This window comes from Nicotiana tabacum, chromosome 11 (genome assembly GCF_000715075.1).
Source record: "Nicotiana tabacum cultivar K326 chromosome 11, ASM71507v2, whole genome shotgun sequence".
NCBI classification, from domain to species: Eukaryota; Viridiplantae; Streptophyta; class Magnoliopsida; order Solanales; family Solanaceae; genus Nicotiana; species Nicotiana tabacum.
This window is the reverse complement of record NC_134090.1, coordinates 17,072,542-17,095,399: the sequence shown is the minus strand read 5'-3', so window position 1 is coordinate 17,095,399 and position 22,858 is coordinate 17,072,542.

Below are 22,858 nucleotides of genomic sequence, written 5' to 3'. Positions count from 1 at the left end.
TTCTTGGCTAGTGGAGTACATATTGCTTGTGGCTCGAAAGGGATATGAAGTTCTCGTGGTTATCCTAGGATGGTACGGCTTATGTGGTATATTGTGTAGGATTGAGATTTGCATGTGTAGGGTCACTGTTCAGATTTGAAAGAAATGTCACAAATTCTTGGATAGCAAGGGCAGCTTCAAGTGACTAGATAAATTAGAACACTGATTGGTGTGGCTTGATGAGGGTATACATTTCAGATAGGGTGATGTGTTTGAGTTATGGATGCTTTATTGGTATTGTGGCACTATCTTGTCCGATCGTCTGATGATATTCGAGTTTGCTTGGTGGCACAGAAGAATTATAAGTGTACCTCTCATGGGATGATTGAGTACTAGAGGTGTGTTATATGTGCAAGTGGCAAAATTGGGATCAGATATGGTACTTCGTGTGCTTTATGGACTTGGAGACTAGAAGTTCTTATAAACAGGTTAGCTTGTGGTTGTGGACGGTAAAGATGTGGGTAAGTTAGTCAGATGATAGTATGTGTTATAATTCAGTCATTGTGAACCTTCGGAGGGTTATTTATCTGTTGTGGTGACTAGAGTTGATGTGTGGTTCATTGGTACACCTGTATGGATATGTGTTCTGCATCGAGACGGCTTTGTCGACTTCGAGTTGCTATTGGTGAGGGATGTGTTGATTCAGTTGTTATCGAGCTATTAGTAATCAGGGGGGTCTATGAGTTATCTTTCCGTGTTGCGAGACGTTAGGATTTGTTGGTTGTAGGCACTTGTGGTGCGGTGTTATTAGGGCCTCTCAGTGGAATTCAAGCGGGAAGAGTACTGGGTATTGCTCGGTGGATGGCGTATCGGTTATGTCCTTTCAAGTTGTGTGGTGTTATGTAATTTCTTCGCGGTGGTTATAATGATTGCTTTAGTTTTATACATCATATTGCGCACGGTTGTCGATTTTGAGCATAGTGACTTAAGGTGTTCATGTGGACCAGTGTTTGGATGAGGTCGCGCATTGGAGCGAAGCTATGTGGAGGTATGATCCTGCGGGTTAGATTCGTGTGTTCTGTTTCTATGATGTGTGACAGGTTCTCAGCATTGTGTGTGGTGGTACTGGTGAGCTTGCGGTACGACTCTTTCATCTGAGTCATTTTCATGATTTGAGTATGTTCGGATTGTTGCTTGTTGGCACGTGGATTGCACAAGTCATGGCATTAGTCTGTATTGATGTGTCATGTCACCAGAGTAGTTGTGTTGGATTAGATGAGATCGTTGGGATCTTAAATGACTGCAAATGAATTCGATGTCAGCATGTGGGAAGGATAATATTGAGGTTTGGCTCAGAAATTTGCTAGGGTCCTTGCCAAAGAAGAAGTGGCTTTATGAATGGTTGATCTGAGAAATGGTTATGATTCATTGCATGTTTCATTTATCATTGGCAGTATATGAACGTGTTGGAATTAGACTTTAGTTGATATGAGGTTTCTATCGGTATTTGATTGTTGTATGCAGCTACTATGATTAAAAGTTATCGCTGCAAGCGTTTGAGTTATGCGGTATATCATGTAATTGCACTGAGGTTGCGGGTATGGGTTATTACAGCTTGTTCGGGCTTATTCAGAGTATAGATGTGAGATTTTGATCTTGTGGATGATTTCAGAAGTGGAAATATGGTTCTAACGTTCATGGGCTAGGTTGGACTGTGAAATTTCAGTTACATTGTGTTATCGGACTTATACGAGATAGGGTGACGTGGGATCACCCCCGGGTATGTGCATGGTAAGGTTATTCAGTGATTGGTTGGCTTTTGGAACAACTCTGGGCACGTTCGAGGACGAACGTATGTTTAATTGGGGGAGGATGTAACGACCCGACCGGTCGTTTTGAGCTTTTGCACTTCGCTCGCTAGTTCTCAGGCATGACTTGCCCCGTGTGACGTAATATGACTTATGTAAATGTTGGTTTTGGTTTTCAGAGTAATCGGAATGAATTTGGAAGAACAATTCTCAATTTGGTCAATGTTATTTTGTGCTTCCCGGACGCGAGGCGTTGACCGCATTCGCGAAGAAGGAAATAAGGCCTGAGCAGAATGTTTAAATAGTCGTCTTGTGGGTGATTTTGGAGCTTTTTGAGAGGATTTGAAGAGGGATTCAAGAGATAACACCTGGAGGTAAGATTTTTGAACTCAATACTCGATTCTTGTGTGAATTCTACCTAATTAATCATGGAATTTAACCCTAGTATTGAAGAACTAGGGCTTGTAATTGGAGACCTAGGATTTGGGATTTGAGGGGTCGTTTGTGGTTGGATTTTGGTACTTTTGATATGTATGAACTCGTAAGAGGATGAGGATTCTATTGATGTGACTTTTAACGAATTCTGAGACGCGGGCCCAGGGACCGAGTTTTAGCAATTTCGGGATTTTTGATGTAAATTGGATATTTTCGAGTGAGCTTTGTCCCCTTAGCATATGTTAATGGTTATGTACTGATTATGGCTAGATTTGGAGCATCCGAAGGTCGATTCATGAGGGAAAAGGCATCGCGGGCTAGAGTTCGGACCGGATCGAGGTAAGTAATGATTGTAAATACTGTCATGAGGATTTGAAACCACGGATTTCACATCGTTGTGCTACTTTGAGGTGACGCACACGTTAGATGACGAGCATGGAGTCGTGCGCCATTGGGGATTGTGACTTGGTCCATCCCGTACGACTGTTAAGTCGCGTATTTGATTTAAAATCTTATGATATTCCATATTTTAGAGATTTATATTATATTTTGGGTTGTATGCCATGGTTGGGGCCTTGTGCCGACCTGTTGGGACCTTTAAGGGCTTTTTACTATTTTTTCCTCACTCTAATTATTTTGAAAGCATATCCTTAGTCATGTTTTACCTGTTTATTGTTTAAATCTGGTTATATCATTTTACTTCTTAAAATGTGAAAACTGTTTGGGCTGAGTTCCCTGTGGTACTGATGGTACGAGTGATTGTGAGGTTAATGACTGAGATAGACCGAGGGTCTGATTTTAAGGTTAATGACTGAGATAGACCGAGGGTCTTATTGTGAGGTTAACGACTGAGAGAGGTCGAGGGCCTGGTTGTGAGGATTATATATTTATGGATCGGGTTGTACACCGCAGCAATATATATATATATGGATCGGGCTGCACGCCGCAGCGATATAGCACGTGGGCTGTAGGAGCCCCTCCGCAGTCTACACACCCCCAGTGAGAGCAGTCGACTATATATATGGATCGGGTTGCACGTCGCACCGATATGTGGATCGGGTTGCATGCCGCAACGGTTAATATATGGTACCTATTGAGTGTGAGCGCTGATTGGTAAGAGTTGAGTCATGAGTGACTGAGAGGCTTGCCCGAGGGGCTATATATATACATATATATGAGTATATATATATATATATGTACACCAAGAGATGCTTGCCTGAGGGGCCTAGTTATGAACTTAGTATTTTTTCACTCCTCCTTAAAGTGAGTTTCTATCGAATATGTTGATTTAATTATTGCTTTCACTCATCTTTAAACCGAGCCTCTATTGAAAATATTGAACAAATGCTTTAAACAACTTTCATTTAAACTGAAGTTTTTAAGTTATAACATGGTTATGAATTTCTGTTTTGCTGAGGGGCTGTATACGAACTATGCTTTGCCCGAGGGGCCGATTATGATTTTCATCACTTTCACTATGTATATATTTCAGTAAACCTATATTGAAAAGGTTAGAAAGATAATTTAAAAGGATTTTACCGAAGTTGGGATTTTAACGAAATGATTTGAATGGTATCCTGATTTGGGAACGTGTTGTAATCATTGTGGTTCTATGATGTGGATGATGTATTTTCTTACTTCTTAGTCTTTATTTACTCTTATTACTTACTGGGTTGGAGTACTTACATTACTCCCTGCGCCTCGTATGCAGATTCAGGTATTTCGGAACATGGTAGCGGGTGTTGATTGCTCAGAGGCAGAGTCATCAGAGTCAGCAAGGTGGCTACACGACGTTCGCAGCATTGCTATCCTTCCTCTTATTTTCATTATTGTATTTAGTACATTTTTTTGACTCTTGTTGTATTCAGACATTGGTAGATGCTCATGACTAGTGACACCCCGATGTCGGGCTTGTGTAATTATTCCGCACTTTTCTTTTAAGTTTCTTTATGAGATTATTGGTTAATAAATGGTATAAAAACAACTTTTATTGGAAAATGGTTGATTCGGGAGTTGTGTTAGCTAACCTAGTTTCACGATAGGCGTCATCACGACTAGGTTAGTTTCTGGGTCGTGACACAAGGAATCTCCCATAATTTCTCTTCTCCTAGTTCCCCTTAGCAGAATGGTGTAGTAGAGCGGAAAAACAGAACCTTGCAGGATATGGCAAGAACGATGATAGTGGAAAACTCTTTACCTCACCATTTCTCGGCAGAAGCTGTAAGTACAACGTGTCATACTATTAACAGATGTCTCATTCGTCCTATTCTCAAAAAGACTCCCTATGAAATATAGAATGGTAAGAAACCAAACATCAGATACTTCCACCCTTTTGGATGCAAATGCTTTGGTCATAACAATGGTAAGGATAATCTCAATAAGTTTGATCCAAAGAGTGATGAAGGTATATTTCTTGGTTACTCTCCCTCAAGTAGATCTTATAGAGTTTATAATGAGAGAACCTTATGCATTGAAGAATCTATTCATGTTGTTTTTATTGATACTAACCCTCGCCAAGGAATGAACATGTTCCTGATGATGAGGAATTTTCGTGTGCTCCAAAATCTGTTATTGTAGGAAAAGATCATCAAAGTGAGTCAGCTAATCAATAGACTCAACCAGCTAAAGCTCATTCAAAAGATCATGAATTATCTCAACCAGATCAGTCGACTAACATGGAAAAGATCTCTTCAGTGAATACTTCAAATAGATGGAGGAACGAACCAGGATATCCTCACAAATTCATTATTGGAGATCCACATGAAGGAATAACTACAAGGAGATCACAAAAGAACAAGTCTCATGTAGCTCTCATTTCTCAAATTGAGCCCAAGAAGATTGATGAAGCTCTAAAAGATTCTCATTGGATCAACACTATGAAAGAAGAATTAGATTGATCTGAGAAAAACAAAGTCTAGGAATTAGTTCCAAAACCCCAAAACTCCTCTATTGTTGGGAATAAATGGGTTTTCAAAAACAAATTGGATGAATCAGGCCAAGTCCTTCGAAATAAAGCAAGACTGGTGGCTCAAGGTTACTCTCAACAAGAAGGAATCGACTATGATGAAACCTTTGCACATGTGGCAAGACTTGAATCCATCAGAATTTTACTTGCCTTTGTCGTTCACAAAGGATTCAAACTGTATCAGATGGATGTCAAAAGTGCGTTCTGAAATGGTTATATATTTGAAGAAGTATACGTGAAGCAACCTCCTGGGTTTGCAAATTCCACTCTTCCAAACCATGTATACAAGCTAACTAAAGCCTTGTACGGTCTCAAACAAGCTCCGCGAGCATGGTATGAAAGGTTAAGTTCTTTTCTTTTGAATCAAGGTTTCAAACGAGGTAACATAGATACAACTCTTTTTATTAAGCAATCAAACTCTGGTAATCTTATTACTCAAATTTACGTTGATGATATTATCTTTGGTAGCCCTAACACTACTCTTTGTGAAGAATTTGCTTTTTTCATGAAAGGTGAATTTGAGATGAGCATGATGGGAGAACTAACCTTCTTTCTTGGACTTCAAATCAAGCAGTCTCCTAAAGGAATTTTTATTAGCCAAACTAAGTACACCAAGGAGCTTATCAAAAAGTTTGGAATGGAAAATGCTAAGGCTATTGGCACTCCTATGAGTCCAACTACTGTGCTAGTTGATGACATTAATGGAAAAATAGTTGATGAAACCATGTATAGAGGAATGATTGGATCTCTACTTTATTTAACTGCTAGTCGACCAGATATTATGTTTAGTGTATGTAAATGTGTTAGGTTTCTGTCAGCTCCTAAGGAATCACATTTGACTGTTGTTAAACGCATTATTAGATATTTAATTGGTACTACTGAATTCAGCCTATGGTATGATCATTCTAACAATTTTTCTTAAGAGGCTTTTCAGATGTTGATTTTACAAGAGACAAAACTGATAGGAAAAGTACTTGTGGGACATGTCAATTGCTAGGAAATGCCTTAGTATCTTGGCACAGCAAGAAACAAAATTGTGTTGCTCTTTTAACAACTGAAGTAGAATACCTAGCTGTTGGAAGTTGTTGTACACAAGTTTTATGGATCATGCATCAACTCCTTGACTATGATTTATGTCTTACTGCTACTCCTATTTTTTGCGACAACGCCAGTGTTATCCGTCTATCTAAAAATTTTGTGCATCATTCTAGAGCAAAGTATATAGAAATTAAACATCATTTTATTCGTGATCATGTTGTAAAAGGTGATATTGCATAAGAATTCATTAGCACTGATTCTCAACTTGCTGATATTTTCACTAAATCTTTTTTAGAAGAAATATTTTGTATCCTTCGAAAAAAGATTGGTATTCTACCAAATTTGTAAACCAGTTACTTGTTTAAGTGGTTAAATTATTTTATACGTTTTCAGTATATTTTATTTCCTTAGTTATCCGTGTACTAACTAATTTTACTATGGAAGTGTAATTATTACTTGCAGTAATTCAGAACAATCACCTCCGTCTGTATTTGACCCTTCCGATAACCAAGACGACCCTTCACTTATCACAAATCATTGATCAAAAAACCTCCCTCTTCCAAATACTTCCCTCATTCTCTACCAAATCTTCCGATTTCTCCATGGCCAAAAGAAACCCTTCCTCTGCAACCAGACGAAGCCGTAGGTTTCAAAAACCTCTTAATATAGAGGAAACGATAGATGTAGAATTATCTACTGATTCAAACCTTCTCAAGACTGACAATGATAGTAGTGCATCATCTGAAAATCAACCCATTAGCAAGAAAAAGGCCGAAAAACAACCCATGGAGCAAACTCCCCAAAAAGGCTGTATGCAAAAAGGGCAAGGTAGAACGCTTGGATTTTGGTTCAGAAGACAATTTAATCTTCTATGGCCCCAGTGAAAAGGCAAGGTTTGAGTCCTATAAGTCAAAATCCATGACTTATTGATGTTGTGTAAGTCTCTCTCTTATGCAAAGTATTCATTGTGATGTGACTACAATTTTTGATTTCCAGCACATTTCCCCTATGTTTGACACTCTTGAAAATTCTGTGTATGAAGAACTTGTGAGAATGTTTTATGCAAATCTGTTTGTGAATGATAAGGATGACTTAGAATCTATGGTTTTAGTTACTAGAATTATGTTGGATTCTTATCAATTTGAAAAGATTTTTTCTGTCAAATTTAATGGGTATGATGTGTTTGTCCAAAATTATTGGCCCAAAGACTTTGACGTGTCTCTTGAAAAAGCAAAAATTTTCTTGTCTGATAATCCCCCTGACATTTGCCCCAAAAATCTGAAATTTGAACACCGGATTTTGGCCCACATGATTGCCACTACTCTAATTTCCAGGTTTGGGTCCCTAAGTTCGTTATCCACTAGAGATATCTTTGTCCTCTACTGTCTGGTCAACAACAAGTGTCTTAATTGGTTTGTATGGATTCGTCAATATATGCTTGAGAGTATCAGGGTTACTTCCTCTTTTGCTGCTTGTCTGCCCTATGGTATTCTTATCTCTCATATTCTGGAAGTTATGAAGATTGATATAGCACCCTTTACACCCAAGCACATCTCCAGTACCTATGATAAAACTGCTTTCTCTATGATGGGTTACTTATTGGGTGAAAATGGATGGGTTACTCATTGAGAAGTCACTAAGGAGACAGGTTCAGATGTAGCAAAGCTTCGAATAGACATAGAGGATACAAGGAGACATGGAACCAGGGCCTTCAATTCCATGACTGAAAAATGGACAAGCTTGTCAAGGATGTTGACAACTCCTATGACTCCTTCTGCACCAAAGTGATCAACGCCCTTAAATACTTTCTGGGACGTCATTAATTATCTCTGGGTTTTTTGTGACAAACAACTTATGTTTTTTTGTTTTTTGATGATGGCCTTTAGACAATTATTTTTTTGGTCTATACTAACTTAAGCCTCTGTTGAAGGATCTACTACTCTAACTCCTTTAGTATGTTTATTATATTGCTCTGTGTTTTTGTATATTATATTACTCTTTCCTTTATGATTGATGTCAAGGGGGGAGAAAAAAAGTGAGTAAACACTTAGGGGGAGACACGAGCACACTCAGGGGGAGACATGAGCACAGCTTTCCAAACATAGGAACAATTCAAGGAGCACTAACTCCGGGGGAGCAACTCCGGAAAAGGCTGAAAAGGGAAGTATCTTAATTTTCTTTAAACTTGTTTACTCCTTCTTGATTGCCATCATCAAAAAGGGGATGATTTATAGGTTTTAAGTTAAGTTTCAATGATGACAATATTATCTTATGTTAAATTTTCAGGAGAAACAAAAAGGAAAGAATGAAGATGATTAGCAAGAATGCTACTGGTTTCAAAATAAAGGAAGAAGGAAGAATCAGTTACTGCATTAATGATCAATTAAGAAGCAGATTGACTCGTCCTCAATCAAGGAAAGAATGAAGATTCAGTTACAGCATTAATGATCAATCAAGAAGCAGATTGACTCAATCAAAGAAACTCAGATTACCAATCATGGTCACTCCAGTTTCGAAGAACACACTTACGAATTAATTTCTCCTTGAATTCAGCTGTGACAAGGAAGGTCACATTAGAATCTGGGCCACTCAAAGAGCAAGATTCAAAGAGGCACCTCTTGGGTCAAATCCTTTAATTAAAGATCTTGTGCCTCCAGTTTCAAAAAGGACTCAACGGCTCTTTTCTCTTGTATAAAAAGGCTGCTCTCTCAAGAAGAAGTTTATGCAACTACAAAAAGTGTATTCCAAATCTGTCTACTTCTTAGTTCAAACACTATAATTTTCAGTTATCAGTGTCTCAAAAGATAGAGAGATCTAGAGTACAAAAGAAAGTTGCGTCAATTGATTAGAACTCAAATTGCTGATTCTATACGTTGGTGGTAAACACAAAAACCATCAATCTTGTAACCTTATTCAAAGATCTTAAGGGAACCCTTGTGACCCAAGGGAACTAGATGTATGTACCACAATGGTATCGAACTAGTATAAAGCTTGTGTGTCTTACTATTTCTCCTTACTGCTTTTACTCTTTCTGTCTCGTGTTTAGTCAATTAATACCTATATTAGTCGACTAAATTTTAACTAGGCAACAATTCACCCCCCCTCTTGTACTTTCACACACTTGTACTTTCAGCTCCTAGGCCACCTCAGAAATGGTCACATCAGCGTCTCCAGGTTGAAAGATGAAGGATTGGTTTGCTGAGGCACTGACTTGGAAGTTTTTGCCATTGGAATATGGGAAATATGAAGGTTTGAAGAAAAAAATATAAATATTTGAAGATGGGATGAAGATATGATGATCTGGGTTGAAGATCCAAAGAGAATGGATGAAGATTGAGGATGAAGGTCTAAGGGGCAATGTATGAAGATTTGAAGGAATTAAAAGTATGTATAGAATTCAAGGGAAAGCCGAAGAGTTCTGAAATAGGAAAGTGAAGAAGTGAAAAAGGGTTGGATTTTTTATAAGGGAAAAACAATTAATGCGTGACATTTCGTATTCGAGATAGTCAACCAACGGCTAACACATGTCCGAAGTCAGAACGATGCAACTGATGGGATGTTTCGATAACCCAACAACTCGGTCGTAATGTACGAAGGAAGGAACCGAGGTTCACTTTTCGATTCCCGACACTTTGATAAATCTATCCTCCTGGAAACAAGGGGACTATTTGTATATAGGTAAAATCGGGGACAATGTTTACCCCGATTCCCAGGTGAGGGAACGAAGGGGAAGAACAGATCCGGGAGATTGCAATCAAGGTCAAAGACCCTTAGTATCGAGACCCTGGAAGAGTGAACGGTATCTTTGACATCGGATATGGTAAAGCGACATGTCCCGGGTTGAGTGTAAGTTCTAGACCTAGGGAGATATGATGAACGGTTATGCCTGACGAATAGAGGGCCGGAATACTTGCCCTCGATTATAGATCAAAAATTACCGAAAAATAAAGATTTTTACCTTTTTTAGACTTATACTAAGATTGAAAACTCTCCTACTATATAAAGGATATATTTTATAAGACCACATTATAACACGCAAATCAAAGCAATATAAATTTATTTTCTGCCTTTTAGCCATTGTTAAACACTTTGCTCATTTATTTTGTTTCTCATTTTGACGACCCAGCCAGTCGTCTCATGAAATACCGCTCTGTTTTCCCCATTTCAGCTTCTTTACGCTTCGTTATCCGTGTTTTATATGATCGGGTTGATTAGTTTGAGTACGGGAGGATTCTGGTAAGAAATGAGATACTTAGTCTCTTTTAAGAACGCTTAAGTTGGAAAAAGTCAACCGGATGTTGACTTATATGTTAGAGGGCTCGGATGTGAGTTCCGATGGTTCGGTTAGCTTCGGAAAGTGATTTGTGACTTAGGAGCGCGATCGGAATGGGTTTTGGAGTTGTAGAGAAGATTTAGGCTTGAATTGGCGAAATTGAAATTTTGGTAAATTCCGGTTGATAGGCGAGATTTTGATATAGGGGTCGGAATGAAATTCCGAGAGTTGCAATAGCTTTGATGTGTCATTTGGGATGTGTGTGCGAACGTTCAGGTCATTCGGACGAGATTTGATAGACTTTTTGATCGAAAGCATAATTTAAGAGTTCTTGGAGTTCTTAGGCTTGAATCCTATGTTAAATTGGTGATTGATGTTGTTGTGAGCGTTTCGAAGTTTTGAGCAAGTTTGAACGATGTCGAGGGATGTGTTGGTATAATTGGTTTGAAGTTCCGGGGGTTCCGGGATGTTTTAGTGCGAAAATCATAGTCGTAGCAGGTTCAGAAGGGTTGCACGCCCCGGAACTCACCCACGCGGTCCGCACAAAAATGAGTGCGCCCGCGGTGAGTGCTGTGCGGACCGCACAAAAGGGGGCACGGGCACGGTAGGTGTCGCGCAGACCGCACAAAAGGGGGTGCGGCCGCGGTGAAGAACCTTCCTGCTGGTCCAATTTTGGAAGCTCATATCTTTTGATCTACAAGAATTTTGAGGTGATTCAAAAACGAAAGTTGTAGCCCTTCGTGTCTAGTTTCCAGAAAGATAAAGTTATTACAATTTGGACATCTGTAGAAAAAGTTATGGCCACAATACTAAAGCCTATCACTGTAGAGGAAGGCCTGTGCAGCCGCGGTTGTTTTTGCGCGGACCGCACTGGCTTGTGCGGACCGCGGTCGGTTTGGTGCGGCCCGCGGAGGCTGAAATTTGAGGGGTACTCTATAAATACAAGGTTTTGGTTTTTATTTAATATTTTAACCTAGAGACCTCGGATTTTGGCAATTTTTTGAAGGTTTTTCAAGAAATTCATCGGGGTAAGTGATTTTAACTCAGATTTGGCTAGAATACATGAATCTATCTCTAAATTCATCATTTAATTCGTGATTTGGAATGGAATTTGGGAAGAAAAATTGTGAAACCTCGCAAAAATGTAAAATGATGATTTGAAAGACCAAATGGTATGGGAATTGGATAATTTTGGTATGGTTAGACTCGTGAGGGTATGAGGATTCTGAATATGTAAATTTTACCCGATTCCGAGATGTGGGCCCGAGGCTCGGATTTGTCTAATTTTGGGATTTTTGATGTTTTTTGAATGTTTTCGCTTGGGCTTTGTTCCCTTGGCATATTATGACGTATTTGTTCTGATTTTGGATAGATTCGACGCGCGTGGAGGCCAATTCGGGGGGCAAAGCCGTCGCGAGCTAGAGAATTAGCCGGTTCGAGGTGAGTAATGATTGTAAATGATGTCCTGAAGGTTTGAAACCCCGGATTTGCACATCGTAGTGCTATATTGAGGTGAGACACGCGATGGATGATGAGCGTGGGGTCTTTTACTACTAGGGATTGTGACTTGGTCCGTCTTGATTGATGATTTTACCGCGTGTTTGACTGAAATTCATTTGTTATCATCATGATTTGGGTTGATTGCAATATTTGGGATTCGTGACAACTATTTGAACCCTTCGGGGATTTTTATCACTGTTTCCTCACTGCTTGACTTATTATTTGAAATCAGCCCTATTGATATCTACTGTTTTACAAACTCAGCCACTTTTACTCAGATTTGAAACTTAAATATATTTCTACATCATGTTTTGGGCTGAGAACTACTGTTTTACTAATGCCCAATGAGCTTGTGATGATGTTTGAACTGAGTGAGACCGAGGGCCATATGTGAGGATATGTTGAGTGATATGAGGCCGAGGGCCTAAGATACTTTATATGCCAAGAGGTGGCTTGAGTGATGTGAGGAAGAATGCCGAGTGATGTGAGGCCGAGTGCCGAGTGATGATGCCACAAGGTGGCTTGATATAGCGCTTGGATTGTAAGGGGCCCCTCCGGAGTCTGCACACCCACAGTGAGCGCGGGTACCCATTGTTCTAAGTGATTGATACTATGCCCGAGAGGCTATATAAATGATTGTGAGGTAGCCCGAGGGGCTGATACTATTCTGAGAGTGAGCCCAAGGGGCTGTTACTGTTCTGATATTGAGCCCGAGGGGCAGGTTCTGTTGATATTATTCCCGATGGGCAGTTTGTTGTACATGTTTTGCCCGAGGGGCTGTTTACATTTCTATCATTTTTGTTACTCACTTGTAAACTACTTGCTTTACTTGTTGGAAAAAGGGATTTTCACTTGATTTCTCACTGTTTTACTGTTTAAAGTGATTTTACTGCTTCAATATGGAATGCCTTGTGTTTTTACGTGATTTTTTGCCTTCAGTTTTTATTTATTATTATTACTCACTGAGTTGGAGTAATCACATTACTCCCTGCACCGTGTGTGCAAATTCAAGCTTAGATGTATCAGGATCTGAGGCAACACTATTGGTGGAAAAGAATGAAGAAAGATATTGTGGGATTTGTAGCTCGGTGTCTCAACTGTCAGCAGGTAAAATATGAGCATCAGAGACCGGGTGGCTTGCTCCAACAGATGGTTATTCCTGAGTGGAAGTGGGAGAGAGTAACTATGGATTTTGTGAGTGGTCTTCCTCGGACTTTGAAGAAGTTCGATGCTATATGGTGGGTGAGAAGGTCTTGTTGAAGGTTTTGCCCATGAAGGGTGTTATGAGATTTGGGAAGAAAGAAAAATTGAGTCCCCGGTTCATTGGGCCTTTTGAGGTGCTTTGGAGGATTGGGGAGGTGGCTTATGAGCTTGCTTTGCCACCCATCTTGTCAAGTGTGCATCCGGTATTTCATGTTTCTATACTCCGAAAGTATATTAGGGACCCGTCTCATGTTTTGGACTTCAGCACGGTTCAGTTGGATGATGATTTGACCTTTGATGTGGAGCCAGTAGCTATTTTGGGTCGTCAGGTTCGGAAGTTGAGGTCAAAGGATATAGCTTTAGTGAAAGTGCAGTAGAGGGGCCGGCCCGCAGAGGAGGCTACCTAGGAGATCGAGCGGGAGATGCGTAGCAGATATCCTCACCTATTTGAGGCTTCAAGTATGTTTCTTGACTCGTTCGAGGACGAACGTTTGTTTAAGCTATGGATACTCCAGCAGCACCAGTTCAGGCACCAGTTGTGCCCATCGTGATTTCGAGTCTTCAGGAGGCCTTGGCACAGATCTTATCAGTTTGCACTGGCCTGGCTTAGGTAGTTTCATCCACTACAGTAGCAACTACTTCACAGGCCGGGGGAGGCAATCAAACCCCCGCTGCTCGCACACCTGAGCAGGTAGTGCAGGGACTGCAGACACCGGGGGTACCTCCAGCTCAGCCGGTTGCACCAGCTCAGGAGTTTGTTGTGCCAGTTATGCCAGATGATGAGCAGTGTCGTCTTGAGAGGTTTGGTATACTCCAGCCTCCGTCATTCAGTGGTCGAGGGCGAGGATGCCCAAGGTTTTCTTGATAAGTGTCAGCGGATGCTCTGTATAGTAGGGATTCTTGAGACTAGTGGTGTGGCATTTACCACCTTTCATTTTACTGGGGCTGCCTTCACATGGTGGGAGGCGTATGAGGGGCGTAGGCCGGTTGGAGCAACCCCCCTTACTTGGTAGCAGTTCTCCACTCTCTTCTTGGAGAAGTATGTACCGCAGTCCCGCAGAGAGGAGCTGCGTAGACAGTTTGAGTGGTTGCGACAGGGGGATATGACTGTGTCATAGTATGAGTCGAGGTTTTCTGAGTTGGCTCGTCATGCCATTTGGATGGTTCCGACAGATCGTGAGAGGATCAGGAGATTTGTTGATGGCATTAACTATCATCTCCGTATTCTTATGACCCGAGAGAGGGTATTGGGTGCTACGTTCGAGGAGGTGGTCGATATCGCTCGCGAGATTGAGACGGTTCGCCATCAGGATCGAGAGGAGAGGGAGGCCAAGAGGCGTCGAGGATCTGGCAGTTATAGTGGTGCTCCTTCGAGGGGCCAGTTCCAGCATAGTAGAGGTCGTTCTTTCAGGCTTGCTCAGTCAGCCCGTCCAGAGTATCACGAGGCATCTTCGGGTCATGGTCATCATGGATCTCAGTGGGTCCAGTCATCACTCAGTGCCCTCCCAGCTCAGAGTTCATCTCGTGCCTCATCGGCTTAGGGTTCTTCTATGCCTAGTGCATCAGTTGGTCACTCCGGTGCGAGGGGTTCCCTTCAATCCCCTTCTCCAGCACCTGGGTGTTGTTTTGAGTGTGGAGAGTTTAGGCATGTATGGAGGCAGTGTCCTTATTGTGTTGCTAGTTCGTCCCAGCAGAGGGGTCAGTCCTCGACTTCTACTCCAGTTACTTCACCACCCGCCTAGCCGGCTAGGGGTGGAGGTCAGGCAGCCAGGGGTCTCCCTATAGGGGGAGGTCGATCAGGGGGCGGTCAAGCCCATTTCTATACACTCCCAGGCAGACCCGATGCCATTTCTTCAGATGTTGTCATTACATGTATTGTTTCAGTTTGCCACAGAGATGCATCTGTATTATTTGATCCTGGTTCCACCTTTTCTTATGTGTCATCATACTTTGCTCGTTATTTGGGTATGCCCTGTGAGTTTCTTGCTTTAACTGTTCATGTATCTACCCCGGTGGGTGATACTGTAGTTGTAGACCGTGTGTACCGGTCATGTGTGGTGACTATTGGGGGTCTGGAGACTCGAATAGATCTATTTCTATTGAGCATGGTGGATTTTGATATCATTTTGGGCATGGATTGGCTATCTCTGTGTCGTGCTATTCTAGACTATCATGCTAAGACAGTCATTTTGGCTATGCCGGGTGTACCGCGGATTGAGTGGCGTGGTGTGACTGATTATGTTCCTAATAGAGTGATATCCTTCTTAAAGGCCCAACGTATGGTTGGGAAGGGTTGTCTTTCATATCTAGCGTTTGTGAGGGATGTTGGAGCTGAGACTCCTAGTATCGATTCTATCCCAATTGTGAGGGATTTTCCCAATGTGTTTCCTGCAGACCTGCCGGTCATGCCACCGGATAGGGACATTGATTTTGGTATTGACCTGGTGTTGGGCACTCAGCCCCTTTCTATTCCGCCATATTGTATGCCACCAGCAGAGTTGAAGGAATTGAAAGAACAGCTTTAGGAACTCCTAGATAAGGGGTTCATTCGGCCTAGTATGTCCCCTTGGGGTGCACCGGTTTTGTTTGAACTAGCCTAGCCTTATCAGTCTTTGAACTTATTCACAGAACAGTTGCCTAGATGGCAAAAGGACTACTAAAGTATTCGCAAGAGCTATGGGATATGAGAATGATAAGCACATTAGTCAACATTCGAGGACGAATGTTCCAAAGGGGGTAATGATGTTACACCCCATATTTTCGTACATGAAAATACGCCATAAATAAATTAATGAGAGTCAGGAAGTGAGATGTCACGTCCGGCAGTACTATATTATGACGATGTTGCACCCTGTAGTGTTGTACGTTGAATTTGTCGTAAGGTAATTGACATCAGTCCAAGGAAAAGATTATTTGGAAATTATAAGGATTATAAGTGATGAGTAAATTCGTGAAGGTAAGAGGGTAAGTAATATCAAAGAAAACAAATTTTGTCGAAGTTTGGCATGTTGGGGTACGACCCGAGCTAAAATACCCGGTATTTATGGACTAGTGTCATACAAGGTACCACATGACCATGATAGTAAGATGTATAAGGTATATTAAAAGTGAGTAATATTTTAAGTAAGTGGGAATAATTCTCAACTTTGCGGGTAATTAATTAATTATCGAGTAACGGGACATGACCTAATTAATTGGGGATATATTTGGATAAGATTAAAACCCCACGTGGCAGCCACTCCTTCTCCAAGAAATGACTCTCCATCTAGTTAATCTAGGTGGCAACTAATTTAAAAACACCTCACTTTTCTATATCCTATGTACAAGCACTACAAAAATCCATGATTCATCCATTCTTTCCATCCAAAGATATTAGGCATTAAGTGATAATCACTACAAAGTCCATTACAATAGAACGTTAGTAAGATTTAGAAAATAAAAACGTGAATTCATTCAAGACTTCAAGGGTCAAGCAAAATTTTTGTTAGCATCTCAGAAATGTGACGTTTTTGAAATTCTAACGAAGTCCGGTATGATCGTTCTCAGGAATATCATACGGATGTTTTCCTACTTCAATCCGCCATTACATGTTCATCACATAAGACGTGTATTAGAGGAATTGTCAAGAGAATTGGTCCAGGTATGTTAAGGCTATTTCTTCCTTCTTTTGGCATGATCCATATGATATAAACGAAACGTGCAAATGCACAAATTCCATAAGTGACTCTACTCATAGAAGTAATAGAAATATCTATGTTCTTTAATTCCCATGTGTCATAATATTTTATTATCTGTTCATGGGTCTCAGAAAAATACAAAAATTGAAAAGATGTTACTTTATGATATTGCTCAAGAGGCAAAATGGTCTTATGACATTCCGAATGATTTTACTGACGTACTTTTCATGCATTGCATTCATGTGCATTGACCCATGACCAGATGGTGTTATATACATGTATATATGTAAATATATGTATATTAGATATGGGAAAAGGTTATGGCATTATATACGCACCACCACCTGATCAGCTGGTATATGATGATGATGTTGCCCACAGTGGCTGAAATATTATTCAAACGGCGTTATATACGCATATATATGTATGTACTCAAATGACACATATATGGGTATGTATTCAAATGGCGTTATATACGCATATATATGTATGTATTCAAATGGTGTTATATACGTGTATATATGTATGTATATATATGTATATGGGATATGGGAAAGGTTATGGCGTTATATACGCACCACCACCTGATCAGCTGGTATACAATGATGATTTTGCCCACAGTGGCCGGTATGATATAATGGAATGCCCTCAGAGGCTGATAATGTTATGAAACATGTACCTATGCACGACATGACATTCATACGCACATGCATGATGCTAAAAGTAATTTATGATTTGCAAAGTTATTCAGACTTGCAGGTTGAGTCATGTACTCTATACTTCTTCCATGTCTCTGATGTACTTACTTATGTGCCTTACATACTCGGTACATTATTCGTACTGACGTCCCTTTTGCCTGGGGACGCTGCGTTTCATGCCCGCAGGTCCCGATAGACAGGTCGAGAGCCCTCCAAGTAGGCTATCAGCTCAGCGGAAGATGTTGGTGCGCTCCATTTGCTTCGGAGTTGCTTGTTTGGTTAGTATGATTTAGACGTGTATTGTTTGGTATGGCGGGACTCTATCCTGACCTCTATGACATTTATGTATTCTTAGAGGCTTGTAGACATATATCGTATACGTGAAAGATTGTACGGCCTTGTCGGCCTATGTTTGAGTTTATAAATGATTCTATTGGCCTACTAGGCCCGTATGTCACGTGTATATAATGATGTAATAAGAAAGATACGCTTTGTTGGTACTCGGTTGAGTAAGGTACCGGGTGCCCATTGCGGCCCATCGGTTTGGGTCGTGACAAAAGTGGTATCATAGCAGTTCTATCCTAGGAAGTCTACAAGTCGTATCTAGTAGTCTTGCTTATGGGTGTGTCTTGCACCACACTTATAAGCAGGAGGCTACAGGGCATTTAGGATTGTCACTCTTTCTTCTTACTTTAGATCGTGTGGTAGAGCTCACTTATAAGAATTCAAGTCCTGAGCTTCTATTTTTATTCATAATAAGACGATGCCTACATTCAAAAAGATGATCGATAAGAGATATAGCTGTGGAAGTGTTGAATTAGAGGAACTCGACTTTGTATCATGCTTATGATAAGTAAATATGAGGTCTTCAGCAGATCATGTGCGTATTGAAAGGTGTAAGCCTCTTGATAAGGAGCCTTAAGGCAAGACTGCATATCCACCTTTATGGCGAAAGACAATTAGAGATTAAAAGGATAAATACAAGTTTCAACAAGCAAAAGAAGCAAGATGAAGAAGGGTACGAGGCGCCCAGTTAATGAAGGTTAACAACGTTTATGATTGAGGTAGAGGAACATAAGCTTTTTGAATTATATTCAACAGTAACAGAGGGTATATATAATGGGCCACACCCATCTTAGTTATACCATATTGGGGGCTAACAGGTGTAGATTAAGAAAAGGACAGGATATCATGATCCGGATAGGGTTAGAGTGGCCCAAAATAGTGAATGGATTGTTTGCTTTAGTTGACATTTCTGAAGAATATTGAAAATGTGCTAAAAGATCTCCTCGTGAGACACCTAGATGGTGCACCCTAAAATATTAAAGCTAGATATGAGCACTGGAAGCCTTAAAGGAATAAATATTACCTTAGTGTGGCTTCCGCCCCCAACAAAGAAAGAATGTTAGGCAACTGGAAGAGCCAAGGGATGGAGCAAGTGGAGCCAAAAGCAAACGAATATTTTGTTCGAGTTTTCAGAGTAAAGCAGTGGACATAGATAATTAGCGGGAGATGAGAAGAAAGTTAATAAAGCATTATAAGTAAGATGTGATATACGGATGACAACGGTAGGTTAAAAAAAATGATGACAGTATTACAGAGTTTACAGTCAAGTGAAGGAAAAGACAAAAGATGACAGGCCTTGAGATAATAAAAGAATATAGGCCATAAAGTCATATCCTCATTTCGAGAAATAAGTTTGTGACTCCAACGCGATTACCAGAGGGGAGAGTTAATCCCCAGAGTAGCAGAAATCAGTATGCACTGGTAAACAAACTAAATTTAAATTAAGGACTGAATGATTGGAAAGTACTTGGCATCATGGTAATTTCAAATTTTATTCTGACGGTAATAGAATAGACCACAGAAGAAGATTCATGATGAATTCCGAAAATGGTCATTCAGGGAGACGCTTCCCAAGAGCAAGCAATGTGAGTAAAGTTAAGCTTAAGAGACTGTATGTGCCAGTTACACTAAGTGTCACCCTTGAGAGTAAGGGTATTTGTCATCCTTAGTACAGAAGGATTGCCACAAGGTAAGTAAGGATCATTGATGTTGAGAAACGACATCAAAGATGAAGAGGTAAAACATCTATAGGTAGATCCTCATGGCTTCAGCTTTTAGTACACCCCTAAAGGGGGAATATGGAGTGATGTGGCACTAAGTCAGAGTTAAGTGATTCTAGTGACTATGGAGTGGTAAAGGAAGAATGCGATAAATGAAAGAGGAATGAGATGGAACTTATCCAAATCTTACAGATACGCTACGATTCAGAATACTGTGCAAGCACGACGTCAAAAAAAAAGGAAGTGAAAATTCCTGCCTGAGCTGTTATTAATAAATAAAGAGCCAGTGCAAGATATAAGTTAAGACAAAGGGATTAACCCAAGAAAGATTACGAGGAATATTGGTATGAGAATGGGCCAACGAGTATTTAGTAATTGGTTAGTAAGATCCTAGTTATGGCAAAACAAGAGGTTACAGACGAGTCATCAGATCGTGTATGATAAGCATAGTAGAACCTAACATAGAGAATTCAGCTTCGAAGAATATCATTATAATACTTGAGATATATTCAAACAAAAGTCGGTATAGTTAAAGGTACCGTTTGAGTGTTATGGGGATTAAAAAAAAGTGCCACTGGGAAGGCAGTCAAAATATCAGTTCAGAAGCAACCATACAAGCACAAGGGCATAGAAGTAAGTAACTACGGATGATTATAGGCAAGTAAGGACATCAAAAAGGTCCGTAATAAGCCCACAGCTTTACGAGAGTCAAGGGTTCTCCCTAAGTACTACAACGAAAGACTACCTGAGGAGATAAGAAAGAAGGCTTCAACCTACACAACTGCCTAAAGAGGAAATGGTCGTGTAACAACAATCTCGCAACAACATTGTAAGCATTCCAAAGGAAAGTGGCACCTACCGTGGCTAATGAACGGGAAGTAAGAATTAAAAGTAATATTTGAGATCATATGAGTTGTATGAAAACTTTGGCAAGTGTGGACACTAAAGTGAGCTAAGTATGGACGCAACAAGGGGGCAGAAGGACCAGGAAAAGTAATAGCTTGCGTTGAGAGAAATCTAAGATGGAACAAAAGAATTATTTGATCAATGATCTAGAGTTAGTACGTGATGGATACACTCAAGATTTTGGAGCATTGTCCAGGCAGCATATTTGTTGACAATCATATAGCCATAGAAGACTCCAGTATAAGTTAAAAGGAAGAATTGAGCTTAGGGCATAGACAAAGGATTGAATTGTTAGAAGATTGTATCATGGATATTCCATAATGCCCATGAAAGGCTAAGGTAATAACTGATACCATGAGCCACGGATTGGAAGATAGCTTAAGCCTATGTAAAGGCTGATCAGAAGGAAGAGGAAACTAAAGAATTACGTCACCTAAGTAAATAAGGAGTCTGATTATTGGACCTAGAAAAATTATAGAAGTTGTGCTTGAGAACATGACAGAATCACTTTTAATATCAGCCGTTCAAAAGAAATAACACACCAACCATAATCTATCATGGCTTTACAAGGAAGCCAGTTAGAAGAAGTACCAGCCTCATAAGAAGTCAGTACGAAGCTCCCACTGGATTGTGTATGTACCAGAGGTGCGAGTATTATAATAGAGCTTCAAGTTATGAACGTGAATTAAACCTAAGTGGAAGGGAGGTCAGGAAAGAGATAGAAGATACGATGCAAGATTTTAAGGTAAGTAAGGTAAAGGTGAACAACGTACGAGATACTCAAAGGCAGAAGATCATGAATAGTCCATACTTCAGATACAAGGCTATCAACACGGGGATCCAGTAACCGGGAATGATAACGGCATCGTCAACGGCATGTCTTCCCACCTATGATTTCAAAGTATTGAGAAATCTAGTTAAGAGAAGAGTTGGAGACGGTGTGATGTATCACTTGACATTCCAGAATAATATAAGGAAATATATGGTGTAAGCAAGTTGAAGGAAAGTTGCGAGTATTATAAATGAATATTTATAGGTCGCAAGCTAAAGTATGGTAGAGCATAAAGTTTTAAGAAAACATGAGTAAGAATGAGGAAAGACAAGTGAAAAGGCGACGAGAATGGATAAGTTCTCAGGATTAAGTCCATGAAAACAAGAGAGATAATGGTTTCTCTATGTTATTGAAAATTCAGTATAGCCTGAATGAACTCAAAGGAATCTAAGATTTATAGCATTCAGAAAAAATGGAATACTACCCTGTTAATAGAATGAGGGGTAATTATTATAGACAAAAAATGACGTTTGGTCCTACAATTAAGTAATGATCTGACGGATAAAAGAAAGGAATCTCATGAATTGGAAATGATTAAAATACCCACGCAAGGTGGATCACATTGGGATGTTGTGAGATACGGTTATGAAAGCAGGGTATCGCCCCAAGTGGGTCAATCTAATCATTTCAGATGTTCCCCGATAAAACGTGAATCCTAGCTGCAATATTACATAAAAAGTTAAGTTATCAGGGGTGGATTATGGATCAAAATTGAAGTGAATCAACAATGGATGGATAAAAGTTACAAAGTATGAGAGGAGATTAGGTCGTCATTCTTAAAGATGAACAGTAATGTGGAGGCATTAGAGGACATATATTTATACGTACGAGATGAGCAATGAAAGTAACCTGAGATTTTGTAGCAGACCTCAGTAACGAGAAATCGAGGTAAGTGTTATGGTATAATATGACCTATGTAGATGCAGTAAAGTCATACGAATGGATAACCAGGTCTATAAAATAAGATAGAGCCATATTCGTAAGTTCAATAAAATATCAAGCGAAGAACTTCAGGATTGGCTAAAAGCTAGAGGAAAAAGGAGAAGAGAGTCGCATAGGCACACTTACAAGGTCAGTGTCGTAGAAACTGCATAATGGAAGGTAGCAGCAGTTACGAGATTGGAAGGAATTCAAACACAAGTCATGGCGTGGAAAAGAGGCCTAAAGGGGGGAATGCCCTAGCCTTTGAACTTATTCACAGAACAGTTGCCTAGATGGCAAAAGGACTACTAAAGTATTCGCAAGAGCTATGGGATATGAGAATGATAAACACATTAGTCAACATTCGAGGACGAATGTTCCAAAGGGGGTAATGATGTTACACCCCATATTTTCGTACATGAAAATACGCCATAAATAAATTAATGAGAGTCAGGAAGTGAGATGTCACATCCGGCAATACTATATTATGACGATGTTGCACCCTGTAGTGTTGTACGTTGAATTTGTCGTAAGGTAATTGACATCAGTCCAAGGAA